This window comes from Eurosta solidaginis, unplaced genomic scaffold, assembly GCF_040869045.1.
Source record: "Eurosta solidaginis isolate ZX-2024a unplaced genomic scaffold, ASM4086904v1 ctg00001599.1, whole genome shotgun sequence".
NCBI lineage: Eukaryota > Metazoa > Arthropoda > Insecta > Diptera > Tephritidae > Eurosta > Eurosta solidaginis.
In genome coordinates, this window is record NW_027137196.1 from 45,525 (window position 1) to 63,806 (window position 18,282).

The following is an 18,282-nucleotide window of genomic DNA, read 5'->3' on the forward strand; positions in this document are numbered from 1 at the left end:
ATTTCCAAAGACCAGCACCGACACTCAAGGCTGTTTTCTCCTTGTCTTCCTCCTTCACTTCCACTTGCCAGTAGCCGCTTTTAAAGTCCAGTGTGGAAAACCGTTTCGTACCAGAGAGCAAGTCCAGAGTGTCGTCAATTCTTGGCAAGGGGTAGCTATACTTTTTCGTGACGTCATTCAACTTCCGGTAGTCCACGCAAAACCCCACCACCGGTGAGCTCAATGGACTAGCTGTCGCTTATTTCTTGTATGATTTGACTCACAACTTTCCCCTTCGCCAGTGAAATACTACGAGGAGCTTGATGGATCGGCCTCGCATCTCCAGTGCCAATTTGATGTTTCACAACCTTGGTGCGGCCTGGATTGGAGCCATCTTGGCCAAATATATTTGCGTACTTTAGGAGCAGTTGATTTGCCTTATTCTGATAGTCTTCCTCTATACCCTCCGTCCATGCCGTGATGTCATTTGAAAGATCAATGTTGCTTGTTGAAACGTTTTGCTGGATCTACTCACAGTTAATAATTACATCAGCCTCTTGGCATCTTCCCAATATAGTATCAGTTTGAATGGTGACTTGAACTCATTGAGTACTCGTACCGGAATACGTCCATCTTGTTTAGTTGTACCCAGGGTTTTTCCTACAAGTATTTTCGTTGTTGATTTGTTTGCTGCCTCGACAGCCCACAATTTGTTTGTTCCACAATCTCCATCAATCTTTGCCCAGCTGACCGCCTCCGATTTTGGTGGTATTTGCTGATTCTCCTCCACCAGTACTTGTTTACTGCTGTAGCCTTTTTCGTAGCCAAAATTAAGTAGCACGTCCATGTTCTTATATCGCATCTTCTTGCTTTGCATGTCGATCTTGATGCCTTGGTCGATTAAGAAGTCCACTCCAATTATGATGAGGTATTTTTGATTGTTTTAAATAATTGTATTAATTCATCCTCTTTCCAACAATCACAATATATATTAATATACACTTCTTAAAAATGTGTAGAAGCCAATTTTCTAATACCCGCCAATCAGGTACATCTACTATATATTTGTGAAAGTATGTCTGTATGTATGTTTGGACTTGCAGCCTAAACCGCAGAATGGAATCGAACGAAATTTTGCCATGACATACCCTGAGTGCGTCAATCTATGGTAGGCTATATAAAAATAGTTTTCGACAAGGGGGCGTGACACCTCCCATACAACTGGAATTTTTCGTAGTCAATATATTAAGGCTAGACGACTGAAATTAAGTGAGTAGTTATATGAGACCAATCCCTACCCCTCCAGAAAAGCTGGGTATAACGAAAAATAAAAATGTGTAGAAGCCAATTTTCTAATACCCGCCAATCAGGTACATTACAAATAAAAATTGAAATGACGTCTCTTATTCTATCTATCCTCTCTGACGATATCTTTGTCATTGTTGAAACTTGGCTGACTCCAGATTTTTTTGATGGCTAATTCTTCGATCCCAATTTGTTAGTCGTTTTCCGTAAAGACAGGGATGCAGGAAAAACTGGGCGTTTGCGAGGTGGAGGTGTACTTATTGCAGTTCAACGCAAGTATAATACTTCCCTAATTCAGCTGGATAATAACGATTCGCTACTTGACCAGCTCTATGTTAATGTTAGTGGCTCTACGTACTCCGGCTCTCTATTCGTGATGGCATCTTATATTCCGCCGAATAGTTCTGAAGATCTTTATAAAGCTCATGCTGACAATATTTCGTCTGTAGTTCTTAATAAGCCTTTGAGATTTATTTTTTAGATAACATGCTAAGCTTAAATTTACTACAAATCAATAACTTCACTAAAAAAGACAGAATATTAGATCTTATACTGATAATATTAATTTTAACATATCCGAATGCCATGCACCATTTGCTCCGTCGGATATGCATCATACTACTATTGTTCTTAAACTTGAGTTTTATGAGTTTTGTTTACCCTCTATAAATGATGATATCGCTTTTAATTTTGCACGGTGCGATATGTCTATCCTTAACCATGTTTTCTCGGAAATTAACTCGGCCGATCTTTTTTCCACCTCAGATATTAGCATTTCCTATGAAATATTTATATCATAGCTCTTTGACCTATGTTTAGGGCATGTTTCAGTCTTTAACAAAGGGTTTAAAAAAATTGAGGAATTTGCGAAACAAATACTACAAAAAGTTTAGTCAGACCAAGAGTCTCTCCTTTTACGAGAAGTATCAGCAGTATCTAAAGGAGTTTAACTGTCTGGATAAGTTTCTTTACAAAAACTATATTCTTAGCTTTCAGATAAACATTAAGTCCAATCCTAAAACATTTTGGAATTTTATTAAATCTAAAAGGACCTGCTCCTCGGTTCCTGCTTTTGTCTTTTACCAAGATAATGTAGCTAAAAATCCTAGTGCGGTATTGAACCTGTTTGCGGACTTTTTCAGTGCTAATTTTGCATCCTATGATGATGCCCCTTCTTTCTGATTTAAATTCTTCTCTGGATTTCGGTTCAATGTCAATTTCATGTGACGATATCTCAAGTGTTATTACTAAATTAAAGCAATCGGTCAAGACATATTCTGATGGTATCTCAAGTGCCTTGATTAAAGGTTGTCCGGCCTTAGTTTTGCCTCTTGAGATCCTGTTGACATATTAACTTTAGTGCGGGGAGTTTGTTGATGCTTGGAAACTTGCATCAAAAACTCCTATCTACAAATCTGGAAATAAGAGTGATGTCTGTAACTACAGAGCTATATCAAAGCTCACTACTGTTTCGTGTTGTAAAAGACAAGTTATACTTTTCAGTGAAGAGCCTAATTTGTGCCAAGTGGCATGGTTTTGTTGCGGGACGTTCGACGGTCACCAATCTAGTGGAGTTTAGTGAGTATTGTATATCTGCTTTTGCATCTGGATGCCAGGTAGATTGTGCTTATTCTGACTTCCCCAAAGCTTTAGATAAGGTATCACTTATTCATAAACTTTCCTGTCTTGGTTTTCACTCAATTTTTCTGTAGTGGCTAAAATCATATTTAATTAACAGATGGTGTATTGACTGTACTGATGGTGTATCATTCGATCCTTACGTTTCGACTTCCGGCGTTCCGCAAGTCAGTATTCTTGGACCCTTGGTCTTTGTCCTGTTCGTCAAGGACATCAGCGCTTGCTTTTCGTATGCTAAGTTTCTCTTGTATGGTGATGATCTTAAAATTTTCTCCTATATAAAGTCTTCGCGTGATATTTTCGAACTTCAGTATGAAATTAATAGTCTCCATTCCTGGTGCGTTAGATCGCACCTCTCTTTAAATATTAGTAAATGCTTTCACGTAACCTACTCTAAATTGAGCTTTAAGTTTAATAGTTCATATACCATTGATAACAATCCAGTGCAGACTGTTGATAAAATCAAGGACCATGGTGTGGTTTATAATACCAAACTTTCTTTCAACAGCCATGTAAACTTTATCATAGCCAAATCGTATGCAATGCTTGGTTTTATTCGGCGTAATAGTTCCGAGTTCTTTGACCCGTATACACTTAAATTGCTCTACAATTCATTTGTACGATCTCATCTCGAGTATGCCACTATCCTTTGGCGACCGTTCCAACAGTTTGCAATTAACAGGATTGAGCGAGTTCAAAAAGTTTTCTTAAATACTGTCTGCGGTCGCTTAGATATACTAGCCCGCTTCCCGCATATAATGCACGTTTACTTCTTTTAAATCTTAAACCTTTAGAAGCGAGAAGGTCTATTCTTTCTTTGACCTTTTATATTGCATCATCCATGGGGATACAGATTGTGCTGCTCTTCTTAAGAAAATTTATTTTAATGTTCCCAGAAGAGAACTTAGAAGCTTTTACCCTTTTTATGGCATTAATAGTAAATGAATTATGCGTGAAATTCCCCAATTAATTACCCGCGCTGTGAGTGAAATTAATAAGATCGCATATTTTATCGAGCTTGATTTCTCTTTGTCGAAGAATGTTTTTATTAATTTATTGAAGTGTGTTTTTTTAGTTATCAATACTTTTATATTAGTCTGTAAGTGCTAGTTTTTCATTGACTTGTTAAATTTTGTATTTCTTATTTGTAGTCTGTTTTTTAATTGTATGAAAATTGTTAGTAGCCTGTAAGAATTTTGTTAATAGTATGCTGTATAATTTTTGAATTGGTAGTCTGTAAGAACTTGTGTTGGTTTACTTAATAAACAAATAAATCAATTCCACTTCTGACACCAATTGTATCGAATTTCGGTGAAATTCTGCTTATTCCAAACCTTCTGCTAACGTTCGAATGGGTAAACTGTTGAATAGTTCACTCCAATTTTGAGTATTGCAAACTGGTCTTTATTAAGATTACTTTGGGTGTAGTATAATGGTACTTCAATATGACTTACTTAACAAAAGCGTGTTTAAATCAAACTGAGTAAACATTCCTCAGCTTGCGCTGCCTCTATACTCTCTGTTGTCTCGTCCGCATATTTCTCCAAAGGTCTTGACGTTTCACCTTCTAGAAATGTTGGATCTCCTGGTTAGTTACCACCTATATAGACGTATATTTGTAGTTAATGCCTTTCTACTGGCCATATGCGTGTGTATGTGTGAGCAACTACTTCGGCGATGACTACATCTGTGTGTGTGAGATATCTCTTCGTCGCCTTTTATGTACGTGTGTAAATGGGTTAAATTGATGTGTTCGGGTGCACAAGAGAGGTAGCTTGCTTTACTGTTGTTGAGCCTTTATTTACTAACAGCTTAGTGATGCTAAAAATCGCCACAATATTATGATGTTATTATGATATAGATATGGCCCGAATTCGATCGAATTATTTTCATTGCGTAGCAGAGAGGGATGAGAGCTGGGTTCAGTATGCTCTACACTGCAACTTTAAAACCAATTGCTGCCAAGTGTTTGCCTGCATAGATGACCTAGACATGCTGGTTAGGGGTAAATTTCGTGTAAAACAAAAAATTGAGCCAAACAAACATTGGACTGAAGAACTGGTCTACCTAAATAATTGCTCTCAACAAGGCTCAAGCAGCCCTGGTGATTAGGTTTCCGATAATATTCATTAGAGATCTGACGAATACTCAAAACCTCTTCGTGTTGAGGCTGTATTGAGGACGATGATATTAAATCATGTTGTCGATACATTCTTTAAGGGTTCGCCGCTAGGTTATGGTATTTTGTTCTAAGTTAGTCAGGTCTCCGGAGGATATATCGATGATCTAATTTAGGGGTATTTGAAAACACATCCTCGCCACGAATGAGTTCTACAAGTGGAAAGTGGGGGGCAGGCAAGGGGAGCATTTGCACCGGGCGCTACACACAGGGGCGCCAAATGGTTCGCAAAGCAGAACTTCCTGGATAATTTGTATTTTTATTATAAATGATTTCTGGAAAGTATTGATTTCTGGAAAAAATTTTCTATACTAAAAAATGCATGCATATATCCGGAACACTTACGACAGGTTCTGGAATAATTGAAAGCATATATGTTTTTTCTCACGTTCAACGTTACGATGTCAAACGTGAATCTGATACACGATGCAGCGCCAGAATACAAGCGCTTAGCGTTATCCTCGATGGGCTAGAGAATGTAGTACAACCCATAGAACAATTTGCAGATTAGCACATAACAAGTGACACCAGAAGCGAAGCTACAATCCTTTCCAAAATATACTAAATTTCAGTTTAATAATCCCCCTAACAATCCCGAAATGACCCTGACGGGATCCCGGACGGATCCCGAAAACCATCCAGAAATGATGCCGAAAGGGTCCCCAAATGATCCGAAATAGTCCCGAAATGACTCCGACGGTATCCCGAAAACTATCCAGAAATGATGCCGGAAAGTACATTAAATAATCCCCTAATAGTCCCGAAATGACCCTGAAGGGATCCCGGACGGATCCCGAAAACCATCCAGAAATGATACCGAAAGGGTCCCCTAATGATCCCGTATTAGTCGCGAAAAAGTTCCGAAATGACCCCGACGAAATCCCGGTCGAATTTCGAAAACTATCCAGACATGATGGCGGAAGGGACCAAAACTGATCCCGAAAAGGTCCTAAAAAGACTCCGACGGCATCCCGGACGGATCCCGAAAACTATCCAGAAATGATGCCGGAAAGGTCCTGAAATGTTCCTCTAATAATCCCGAAATGACCCTAACGGGATCCCCGACGGATCCCGGAAACTATTCAGAAATGATGCCGGAAAGGTTTCCAAATGATCCCCAAATAGTCCCTAAATGACCCTGACGGGATCCCGGAAACCATCTAGAAATGATGGAGAAAGGGTCCCCCAAATGATCCCGTATTAGTCGCGAAAAAGTCCCAAAATGACCCCGACGGGATCCCGAAAACCATCTAGAAATGGTGCCGGAAGGTACCCCAAATGATCCCGAAAAAGTCCTGAAATTACCCCGACGGTATCCCGGACGGATCCCGAAAACCATCCAGAAATGGTACCGAAAGGGTCCCCTAATGATCCCGTATTAGTCGAGAAAAATTCCCGAAATGACCCCGACGGGATCCCGCTCGAATCCCGAAAACCACCCAGAAATTATGCCGGAAGGGACCCCAAATGATCCCGAAATGATCCCGACGGGATCCCGGACGGATACCGTAAACCATCCAGAAATGATCCCGGTAGGTATCCCAAATGATCCTGAAAAGTCCCGAAATGGCTCCGTCCAGATCTCAACTATCAGAAATGATGCCAGAAAGGTCCGCAAATGATCCCCTAATAGTCCCGAAATGACCCTGATGGGACTCCGGACGGATCCCGAAAACCATCCAGAAATAATGCCGGTAGGTATGTTCCCGAAATAGTCCCGAAATGACCCCGTCGCGATCCCAGTCGGATCCCGAAAACTATCCAGAAATGATGCCGGAAGGGACCCTAAATGATTCCGAAAAAGTCCCGAAATGACCCCGACGGGATCCCGGACGGATCCCGAAAACCATCCAGAAATGATGCCGCAAGGGACCAAAAATGAACCCGAAAAAGTCCCGTAATTATCCCGGAAACCATCAAGAATTTATCTCTCAAAGATACGCAAACGATCCCGAAAATACCCCGACGGGATGCCGGACGGATCCCGAAACCCATATAGAAATGATGCCGGAAGAGTCCCAGGGCAGGACGGATCCCGAGAACTATACAAAATGATCCCGAAATAGTCCAGAAAACCATCCAGAAATGATCCCCTAACGGGATTACAAATAAGGTGAAGCTAATTATAAAACCATGTTAAAAGGCAGCAGGCGCGTTGGAGCGATTGAAAAGTTACAAAGAAACATACAGGTAAAGCGGAGGGGGGGGGGGGGCGAAGGGTGTCACTGATCATTTTGTAAGCCCTCGACGTATTTGACCCATTGAGTGTGTAATATTGGTAAAAGCCAGTATACGTAAAGTTATAATGTGTAAAAATTATTAAAAAGTAATAGTTGAAGTGGTCGTGGGACCCCCACCCCCCTTTCCATGTTCGAAAAAAATTTCACTAGTAGACTATTGTCTGTGTCCCAAATTTCATCAAAATATAATAATTTAATTATAACTGTTCCTAGGGGGCGAAGACCTCCCCCATTTGAAAAAATATATAGCTTATAGATCCTTCTAGACTATTGGCTATATGTGTGCAAAATTTCATCCAAATCCGGCCAGCCGTTCTTGCGTGATTGAGGCACAAAGACAAACGTCTGGACATCAAAACATCCAAACTTTGCCATTTATAATATATATTAGACTAGCCTTTACCCGCGGCCCCGTCCGCAAGCAGAAAATGAAATATATGGGCTATTCACGTTAGCCTGCTTATCAAGTGATCTGTTTAAAATTTTTTTCTGTCTAATGCATTTTATTTTTATGATTGAGTAAAAAAAAGATCTAAATGAGCTGATAACCTGATCACCAAATGATCCCGAAGTTATCCAAAAAAAGTCGCGAAATTACCCCGACGATATAGCGAATGGATCCCGAAAACCATCCAGAAATGCCCCGGAAGGGTCTCCAAAAGTTCCGGAAATAGTTCCAAAAAAACCCGAAATAACAACGACATGATTCTAGACTTATTCAGAGAACCACACAGAAATGATCTCTGAAGGGTACCAAAATTATCACGAAATAGTCCCGGAAAAGTTCCGAAATGACCCTGACGGGCTCACGGACGGATCTCAAAAACCATCCAGAAAATATCCAGGAAGGGTTCCTAAATTATCCTGACATAGTCCAGAAAAAGTTCCGAAATGACCCCGAGGGGATCCACGACGGTTCGCGAAAACCATACAGAAATGATTCTGGAAGGGTTCCAAAATTATCCCGAAATAGTCTGGAAATTACCACGATGGGATCCCGCACGGATCCAGAAATGATCCCGGAAGGGTCTCAAAACTATCCCGGAAAAGTAACAAAATAATCTCGAAATTACTCCTATGGCATCACGGATGGATCCAGAAATGGCCCCTAAAGGGTCCCCAAATGATCCCGAATTTACCCCGATGGCTTCCCGTACAGATCCAGAAAACTATCCAGAAATGATGCCGTAAAGGTCCTCAAATGATTCCCCTAATAGTCCCAAAATGACCCTGACGGGATCCCGGACGGATCCCAAAAATCATCCAGAAATGATGCCGGAAGGGTCCCGAAATGATCCCTTATCAGTCGAGAAAAAGTCCCAAAAAGACGACGACGGGATCCCGGACGGATCCCGAAAACCATCTAGAAATGATGCCGGAAGGTACCCCAAATGATCCCGAAATAGTCCCGAAATGACCTCGACGGGATCCCAATCGGATCCCGAAAACCATCCAGAAACGATACCGAAAGGGTCCCCTAATGATACCGTATTAGTCTAGAAAAAGTGCCGAAATGACCCCGACAGAATCCCGAAAACCATTCAGAAATTATGCCGGAAGGGACCCCAATTGATCCCGAAAAGGTCCTGAAATGACACCGACGGGATCCCGAAAGGGTCCCCTAATGATACCGTATTAATCCCGAAAAAGTCCCGAAATGACCCCGACGGGATCCCGGATGGATCCCGAAAACCATCTACAAATGATGCCTGAAGGAACCTCAAATGATCCCAAAAAAGTCCCGAAATGACCCCGATGGGATCCAGGACGGATACCGAAAACCATCCAGAAATGATGCGGGTAGGTACTAGAGATATACGCCGCCGATAAACGCCGCCGCCGCCGCCGATTTAGGACGTTTTTCACACGCCGCCGCCGAATGTCAAAAATATCGGCGCGGCGGCGGCGGCAGTTTAAGACTGTTTAGGCCATTTATTATTAATGCCGAAAATTGGTCGGATATGGTCGAAACTGGTATCAACGGATGCGCATCGCTGCCAGTTATAAGAAACTAATTGCCAAATTTAAATCTTTCTAACTTTTCAAAAGTTATTTAAAAAAACAGGCACTTTCAATGCTAGCTTAACACGGACTTATTAAAACAAAACACTAAAAGAAGAGTTACATTATAAATTTGTATGCTCATTTTGGACATTTTTTTCAAAAAATTAATAATGAACAATCAATTCAAATAAAGTTACCCAAGGCGGATTTGTTTTCGAATTGTCCTCAAGTTGTTACCCAAAAAGGTGGTGATTTTTTTTTTAATTTTATATTGCGATTGGCTGAAAGAATAAGCGAAATCAGTGATGCCAAATCCTTTACTAGGTTCTAGGGGCATAAACACTCGTTTGAAATGATACTTACCTCATACTTAAGTTGGGGATTTATGTACGTATGAGAAGGGTTGAAAAATCACTTGGGTTTACATTCAAATATCTGTTGTTCATTTGCGAAACTATAAAATAGCGTCTGAAATGTTAATTTTGGTTTTCACACTTCATCCTTCAACACCCAAACCTCCCGCTGTTTTGACAAAGTTGGCGGCCCTATCCAAAACTAGTCCCTAGACCCAAGTTTAAATATCACCTACACGTTACGGCTCCTTTTACACATGTGAATACATAGGCACATATACTATTTACCTGGTGAGGCTTTGTCCTTCGCACGAACACTCAAAGTGGTGAAGCAAAAGCTTTCCCAAGACAGTCGAACTAATGACCGTGTGTGCTACTACCCTAACGTAGTGGACAGTGGAACTAGTCTGAAAACTGAAGCTACGCGGTCATCCATAAGGGGCTCTTATATCATAAGGCCGGAAAACAGCAGTTAACATCTTTCAAGTTAAAATCGGTCGACTTTCAAAAAAAAAATATCGTTTTGATTTAACGAAGACTATTGAAATCAATGTTGTGAACACAGACCTCTGCAAACTTTGGTCTAAATTTTAAAAATTTTATCCGGGGTCCTTGTAAAATTTTAATTATGTAGATGCGCCGAGGATTATACGATTTTCACACATTACGCAATAACATACACTTAGACTGCTTATGATTTCGAGGGCGGCATCCTTGGCCGAATAGTCACTCCCTAACGTTTCAAGGTGTTTCTCTGGTGTAGCTCGGCAGCATAACGCGACAAAAGCATCCGTTGGAAAGTCTTCGGAGCTACAACTAGAGCTTCTAGGAAAGTGACGTCGACGAAGGTATGAGTTCAAAGTCGCAGTCCTATAGGTTCTGTGCTGGCATATGGTGTGAGGGTTGGTAGGCGTGGTAGCGACTGGTGTGCGGGATTGCTACTGTTCGCCCATCGGGAATTGTAACTCTTAAAAATTATAAATAATATTAATAGACCATTAATAGCAACCGTAAGTCGCCTTTGTGCGTGACCGCCAAGGAGCCACCAATGGTTTAGAGAAATTGTATTCGCGACGATTATTGGGAGTTAACACTAGGTGAAACTACCCTTTGCACGAGATACATATACAGACAAAAATGTGCATATTTCATGTATATATATTTCTTTTCTGCAGACGCAGCAGTACCAATTCCAAAGACCGGGGATAGGCTCGAAGCCTCTCCGGAGTAGGTGAACGAGGGACAATCCCTCCGCAAGGAGCTGCGCCTGAACATTTTTGAACGGTCTTGAGGCAAAAACCACGGATCTTTCGAAATGGCTAACACGTTGATTTCCTTAAATACATACAAAACAAAACCTATCCTAAATATTATTTTTTTAAATGGAAAAATCAAGCTTTTTAAAGTAAGAACACCGGCGTACGCCGGCGCGCCGCCAACGCCGCCGGCGCCGGTATAAAATAGAACCTACGCCGCCGCCGCCGAGGAAGTGATTGGCGAAAACCTCTAGTAGGTACCCCAAATGATCCCGAAATAGTCCCGAAATGACTTCGTCCGGATCCAAGACGGATCCCGAAAACTATCCAGAAATGATGCCGGAAAGGTCGTCAAATGATCCCTTAATAGTCCCGAGATGACCCTGACGGGATCCCGAACGGATCCCGAAAACCATCCAGAAATGATGCCTAGAGGGTCCCCAAATGAACCCGTATTAGTCGAGAAAAAGTCCCGAAATGACCCCGACGGGATCTTGGACGAATCTCGAAAACCACCCAGAAATGATGCCGGAAGATACCCCAAATGATCCCCAAATAGCCCCGAAATGGCCCCGAGGGTATTCTGGACGGATCCCGAAAACCATCCCGAAATGATGCTGGAAAGTACCCAAAATGACTCCGAAAAAGTCCCGTAATGAACCCGGAAACCATCAAGAATTTATCTCTCAAAGGTGCGCAAATGATCCCGAAAATACCCCGACTGAATGCCGGACGGATCCCGAAACCCTTCCAGAAATGATGCCGGAAGGGTCTCGAAATGATCCCGGAATAGTCCCGAAAATATCCCAAAATAACCCCAATGGGATCCCGGACGGATCCTGAAAACTATACAGAAATGATCCCGGAAGAGTCTCAAAGTGATCCCAAAATAGTCCCGAAAAAGTTCCGAAATGACCCCGGCAGGCTCCCGGACGGATTCCAAAAACCATCCAGAAATGGTCCCGGAAGGGTCTCGATATGACCCTAACGGGATTACAAATAAGGTGAAGCTAACTATAAAACCATGTTAATAGGGCAGCAGGCGCGTTGGAGCGAATGAAAAGTTACAAAGAAACATACAGGTATAACTAATAAAAGCGTGCTATTAAAAAAAACAATTGAAGGAGGGCGGATGGCGGGAGGAGACGGAGAGCACCACCGATCGTTTTTCCAAAATTGTTTAGATCTCGATATGTATGAGCCAGATACCAAAAATTATTGATTTAGGAGAACATTTATATTGAGGTATAACAATTTATAGATTTTAGACCAGAGAGGGTGAGAAGGGGGAGAGGCGACGGAGGGTGTCACTGCTCATTTTGTAAACCCTCGACTTATTTGACCTATTGAGTTGTATTATTGATGAAGGTCAGTAAGGTAAAGTTATAATGTGTAAAAATTATTAAAAAGTAGTTTTTCGAAGGGGTCGTGGGACCGCCACCCCTCTTTCCATGTTCGAAAAAAATTTCGCTAGCAGACTATTGTCTGCGTCCCAAATTTCGTCAAAATCCGTGTAGCCGTTCTGGTGTGATTCAGTCACAAAGACGAAAAAATATAATAATTAAATTATAACTGTTCCTAGGGGGCGGGGTTCTCCCCCCTTTTGAAAAATATATAGCTAGTAGATCCTTCTAGACTATTGGCTATATGTGTGCCAAATTTCATCCAAATCTGTTCAACCGTTCTTGCGTGATTGAGGCACAAAATCAAACGTCTGGACATCCAAACATCCAAACATCCAAACTTTCCCATTTATAATATACTAGCCTTTACCCGCGGCCCCGTCCGCAAGGAAAATTTTAAATATATGGGCTATTCGCGTTAGCCTGCTTATTATCTGTTTAAAATTTTGTTTTCGGTCTAATGCATTTTATTTTTGTAATTGAGTAAAAAAAAGAACTAAATGAGCTGATAACCTGATAGGATCCCAAATGATCCCGAAATTATCCAGAAAAAGCTACGAAATGACGCCAACGCTATCGCGGACGGATCCCGAAAACCATCCAGAAATGCCCCGAAAGGGTCTCCAAAAGTTCCCCGAATAGTCCCAAAAAAACCCGAAATGAGAGCGACACGATTCTAGACGTATCCAGAGAACCATACATAAATGATCCCTGAAGGTGTTCCAAAATGATCCCGAAAAGGTTCCGAAATGACGCTGACGGGCTCCCGGGCGGATCTCAAAAACCATCCAGAAAATATCCAGGAAGGGTCCCTAAATTATCCCGACTAACTCCAGAAAAAGTTCCGAAATGGCTCCGAGGGGATCCACGATGGATCGCGAAAACCATACAGAAATGATTCCGGAAGGATTCCAAAATGATCCCGAGATAGTCCGGAATTGACCCAGATGGGATCCCGCACAGATCCAGAAATGATCCCGGAAGGGTGCAAAAACTATCCCGGAAAAGTAACAAAAAATACCGAAATGGCTCCTCCGGCATCCCGGACGGATCCAGAAATGATCTCGGAAGGGTCCCCAAATGATCCCAAAATGGTCCCGTAATGACCCTGATGGATCCGGCAAACCATCAAGAAATTATGCCAAAAGGGTCCCAAAATGATCCCGAAGTAATACAGAAAAAGTCACGAAACGACCCCTAGAGGATCCCCAAATGATCCCGTATTAGCCCCGAAAAGGTCCCGAAATAACCCCGACGGGATCCCGGACAAATCCCGAAAACCATCCAGAAATGATGCCGGAAGGAATCCCAAATGATTCCGTAAAAGTCCCGCATTGATTCCGACGGGATCCCGAACGGATACCGAAAATCATCCAGAAGTGATGCCGGAAAGGTCCTCAAATGATCACCTAATAGTCCCGAAATGACCCTTAAGGGGTCATGGCCGGATCCCATAAACCATCCAGAAATGATCCCGATATAGTCCCGAAGAAGTCCCGAAATGACCCTGACGGGATCTCGAACGCACCCCTAAATGACCCTGACTGGATCCCGGACAGATCCCGAAATCCATCCAGAAATGATCTTGGGAGGGACCCCAAATGATCCCGAAAAAGTCCCGCAATGATTCCGAGGGTATCCTGATCGGATACCGAAAATCATCCAGAAGTGATGCCGGAAAGGTCCTCAAATGATCACCTAATAGCAAAATGACCCTGACGGCATCCCGGACGGATCCCGACAACTATCTAGAAATGATGCCGAAAGGGCCCGCAAATGATCCCGTATTAGTCGAGAAAAAGTCCCGAAATGAACGCGACGGGATGCCGGACGAATCCCAAAAACCATCCAGAAATGATGCCGGAAGGGACACCAAATGATCCCGGAAAAGTCCCGCAATAATTCCGACGGGATCCTGAGCGGATACCGAAAACCATCCAGAAGTGATGCCGAAAAGGTCCTCAAATGATCACCTAATAGTCCCAAAATGACCCTGACGGCATCCCGGACAGATTCCGAAATCCATCCAGAAATGATCTTGGGAGGGTCCCAAAATTATCCCGAAATAGTCTGGGAAAAGTCCAGAAATTACCCTGACGGATCCCGGACGAATCCTGAAAATCAATCTTAAATGATGCCGAAAGTCCCGAAATGACCCTGATGGGACCCGGAAAGGATCCCGAAAACTAACCAGAAATGATGCCGGAAAGGTCCTCAAATGATCTCCCAATAGTTCCGAAAAGACCCTGACGGGATCCCGAACGGATCCCGACAACTATCCAGAAATGATACCGAAAGGGCCCGCAAATGATCCCGTATTAGTCGAGAAAAAGTCCCGAAATGACCCCGAAGGGATGCCGGACGAATCCCAAAAACCATCCAGAAATGATGTCGGAAGGGACCCCAATGATCCCGAAAAAGTCCCGCAATTATTCCGACGGGAATCTGAACGGATACCGAAAACCATCCAGAAGTGATGCCGGAACGGTCCTCAAATGCTCAACTAATAGTCCCAAAATGACCCTGAGGGCATCCCGGACAAATCCCGAAATCCATCCAGAAATGATCTTGGGAAGGTCCCAAAATGATCCCGAAATAGTCTCGGAAAAGTCCAGAAATTACCCTGACAGGTTCCCGGACGAATCCTGAAAGCCATCCTTAAATGATACCGAAAAAGCACCGAAATGACCCTGACGGGATCCCGAAAGGATTCCAAAAACAATCCAGAAATGATGCCGGAAAGGTCCTCAAATGATCCCCTAATAGTTCCGAAATGACCGTGACGGGATCCCGAACGGATCCCGACAACTATCCAGAAATTATGCCGGAAGGGTCCGCAAATGATCCCGTATTAGTCGAGAAAAAGTCCCGAAATGACCCCGACGGGATCCCGGACGAATCCCAAAAACCATCCAGAAATGATGCCGGTAGGTATCCCAAATGATCCCGAAATAATCCCGAAATGACCTCGTCGGCATCCCGGACGGATACCGAAAATTATCCAGAAATGATGCCGGAAAGGTCCACAAATGATCCCCTAATAGTCCCGAAATTACACTGATGGGATCCCGGACGGATCCCGAAAACCATCCAGAAATGATGCCGGAAGAGCCCCCAAATGATCCCGAAAAAGTCCCCAAATGACCCCGACGATATCCCGGACGGATACCGAAAACCATCCAGAAATGATGCCGGAAGAGCCCCCAAATTATCCCGAAAAAGTCCCCAAATGACCCCGACGAGATCCCGCACGGATCCCGAAAACCATCCAGAAATGATGCCGGAAGAGCCCCAAGTGATCCCGAAAAAGTCCCCAAATGACCCCGACATACTCCAGAAAAGGTTCCGAAATGGCTCCGAGGGAATCAACGACGGATCGCGAAAACCATACAGAAATGATTCCGGAAGGATCCCAAAATGATCCCGAAATAGTCCGGAAATGACCCAGATGGGATCCCGCACAGATCCAGAAATGATCCCGGAAAAGTAACAAAAAATCCCGAAATGGCTCCTACGGCATCCCGGACGGATCCAGAAATGATCTCGGAAGGGTCCCCAAATGATCCCAAAATGGTCCCGAAATGACCCTGATGGATCCGGCAAACCATCAAGAAATTATGCCGGAAGGGTCCCCAAATGATCCCGAAATAAAACAGAAAAAGTCACGAAACGACCCCTAGAGGATACCCAAATGATCCCGTATTAGCCCCGAAAAAGTCCCAAAATGACCCTGACGGGATCCCGAAAGGATTCCGAAAACAATACAGAAATGATGCCGGAAAGGTCCTCAAATGATCCCCTAATAGTCCCGAAATGGCCGTGACGGGATCCCGACAACTATCCAGAAATGATGCCGAAAGGGTCCGCAAATAATCCCGTATTAGTCGAAAAAAAAGTCCCGAAAGGACCACGACGGGATCCCGGACGAATCCCAAAAACCATCCAGAAATGATGCCGGTAGGGTTCCCAAATGATCCCGTATTAGTCGCGAAAAAGTCCCGAAATGACCCCGACGGGATCCCGGACGGATCCCGAAAACCATCCAGAAATGATGCCGAAAGGGTTCCCAAATGATCCCGTATTAGTCGCGAAAAAGTCCCGAAATGACCCCGACGGGATCCCGGACGGATCCCGAAAACTATCCAGAAATGATGCCGGATGAGCCCCAAAATGATCCCGAAAATCCCGAAAATCATGAAGAAATTATCCTGGAAGGGTCCCAAAATTACCCCGAAATAACTCCGACGGGATCCCGGACAGATCCCGAAAATCATCCAGAACTGAGCTCTGAAACGTCCGCAAATAATCCAGAAATAGTCCGGAAAAAGTCCCGAAAAAACTCCGTCGGGATCCCAGACAGATCCCGAAAATCACCCAGAAATTATGCCGGAGGGGTCCCAAAATGATTCCGAAATAGTCCCGAAATGACCTTGAGGGGATCCCAGACCGATACCGAAAACCATCCAGAATTGATCTCTAAAGGGTCCGCAATTTATCCCAGATAAAGTTGCGAAAAAACTACGAAGGGATCCCGAACAGATCCCGAAAATCATAGAGAAATTATCCCGGAAGGGTCCCAAAATGATCCCGAAATAGTCCCGAAAAGGCGCGAAATAGCCCTGACGGGATCCCGGACGGATCCCGAAAACCACCCAGAAATGATCTTTAAGGGCAACTGACCCCGAAATAGTCGTGAAAGTCCCGAAATTACCCCGACGGGATCCCGAAAACCATCCAGAAATTATCCCTGAAGGATCCCCAAATGATCCAAGAACAGTCTCGAAATTCCCTGACATTTTCCCGAAAAAGTAAAAAAATAAACCCGACGGGATCTCGGACGGATCCCGAAAACGATCCAGAAATGATGCCGGAAGGGTACCCAGATGATCCCGAAATAGTCCCGAAATGATCCCGGACGGATCCCGAAAACCAACCAGAAATGAGGCCGGTAGGTACCCCAAATGGTCCCGATATGACCCCGTCGGGATCCCGAACGGATCCCTAAAACTATCCAGAAATGATGCCGAAAAGGTCACCAAATAACCCCCTAATAGTCCCGAAATTACGCCGACGGAATCCCGGACGGATCCGGAAACTATCCAGAAATGATGCCAGAGGAGACCCCAAATGATCCCGCAAAAGTCCCAAAATGACGCCGACGGGATCCCGGACGGATCCCGTAAACCATTCAGAAATAATGCCGAAAGGTTCCCCAAATGATCCTGTATTAGTCGAGAAAAAGTTCCGAAATGACCCCGACGGGATCCCGGATGGATCCCGAAAACCATCTAGAAATGATGCCGGAAGGTACCCCAAATGATGCCGTAATAGTCCCGAAATGACATCGACGGGATCCCGGACGGATCCCGAAAACCATCCAGAAATGATGCCGGAAGAGACCCCAAATGATCCCGCAAAAGTCCCAAAATGACCCCGACAGGATCCCGGACGGATCCCGAAAACCATCCAGAAATGATGCCGGAATGGACCCCAAATGGTCCCGAAATGATACCGACGGGATCCCGGACGGATCCCGAAAACCATCCAGAAATGATGCCGGAAGAGACCCCAAATAATCCCGCAAAAGTCCCAAAATGACCCCGACAGGATCCCGGACGGATCCCGAAAACCATCCAGAAATGATGCCGGAAGGGTCCCCAAAAGATCGCGAAATAGTCCCGAGATGATTCCGGAATAGTCCCGAAAATGTCCCAAAATAACCCCGACGGGATCCCGGACGGATCCCGAAAACTATACAGAAATGATCCCGGAAGGGTCCCAAAATGATCCCGAAATAGTCCCGAAAAAGTCCCGAAATTACCCCGGCGTAATCCCGGACCGATCCCGAAAACCATCCAGAAATGATCCCGGAGGGTCTCGATATGACCCTTACGGGATTACAAATAAGGTGAAGCTAATTATAAA

The 18,282-nt window shown here is 43.8% G+C and overlaps 1 protein-coding gene across 1 annotated transcript in view; it reads left to right on the top strand.

Annotated features, from left to right (window-relative positions):
- LOC137236269 (uncharacterized) overlaps positions 1–18,282 on the top strand; it is a 78,959-nt gene that overhangs the window by 32,449 nt on the left and 28,228 nt on the right. The window lies entirely within an intron of this gene.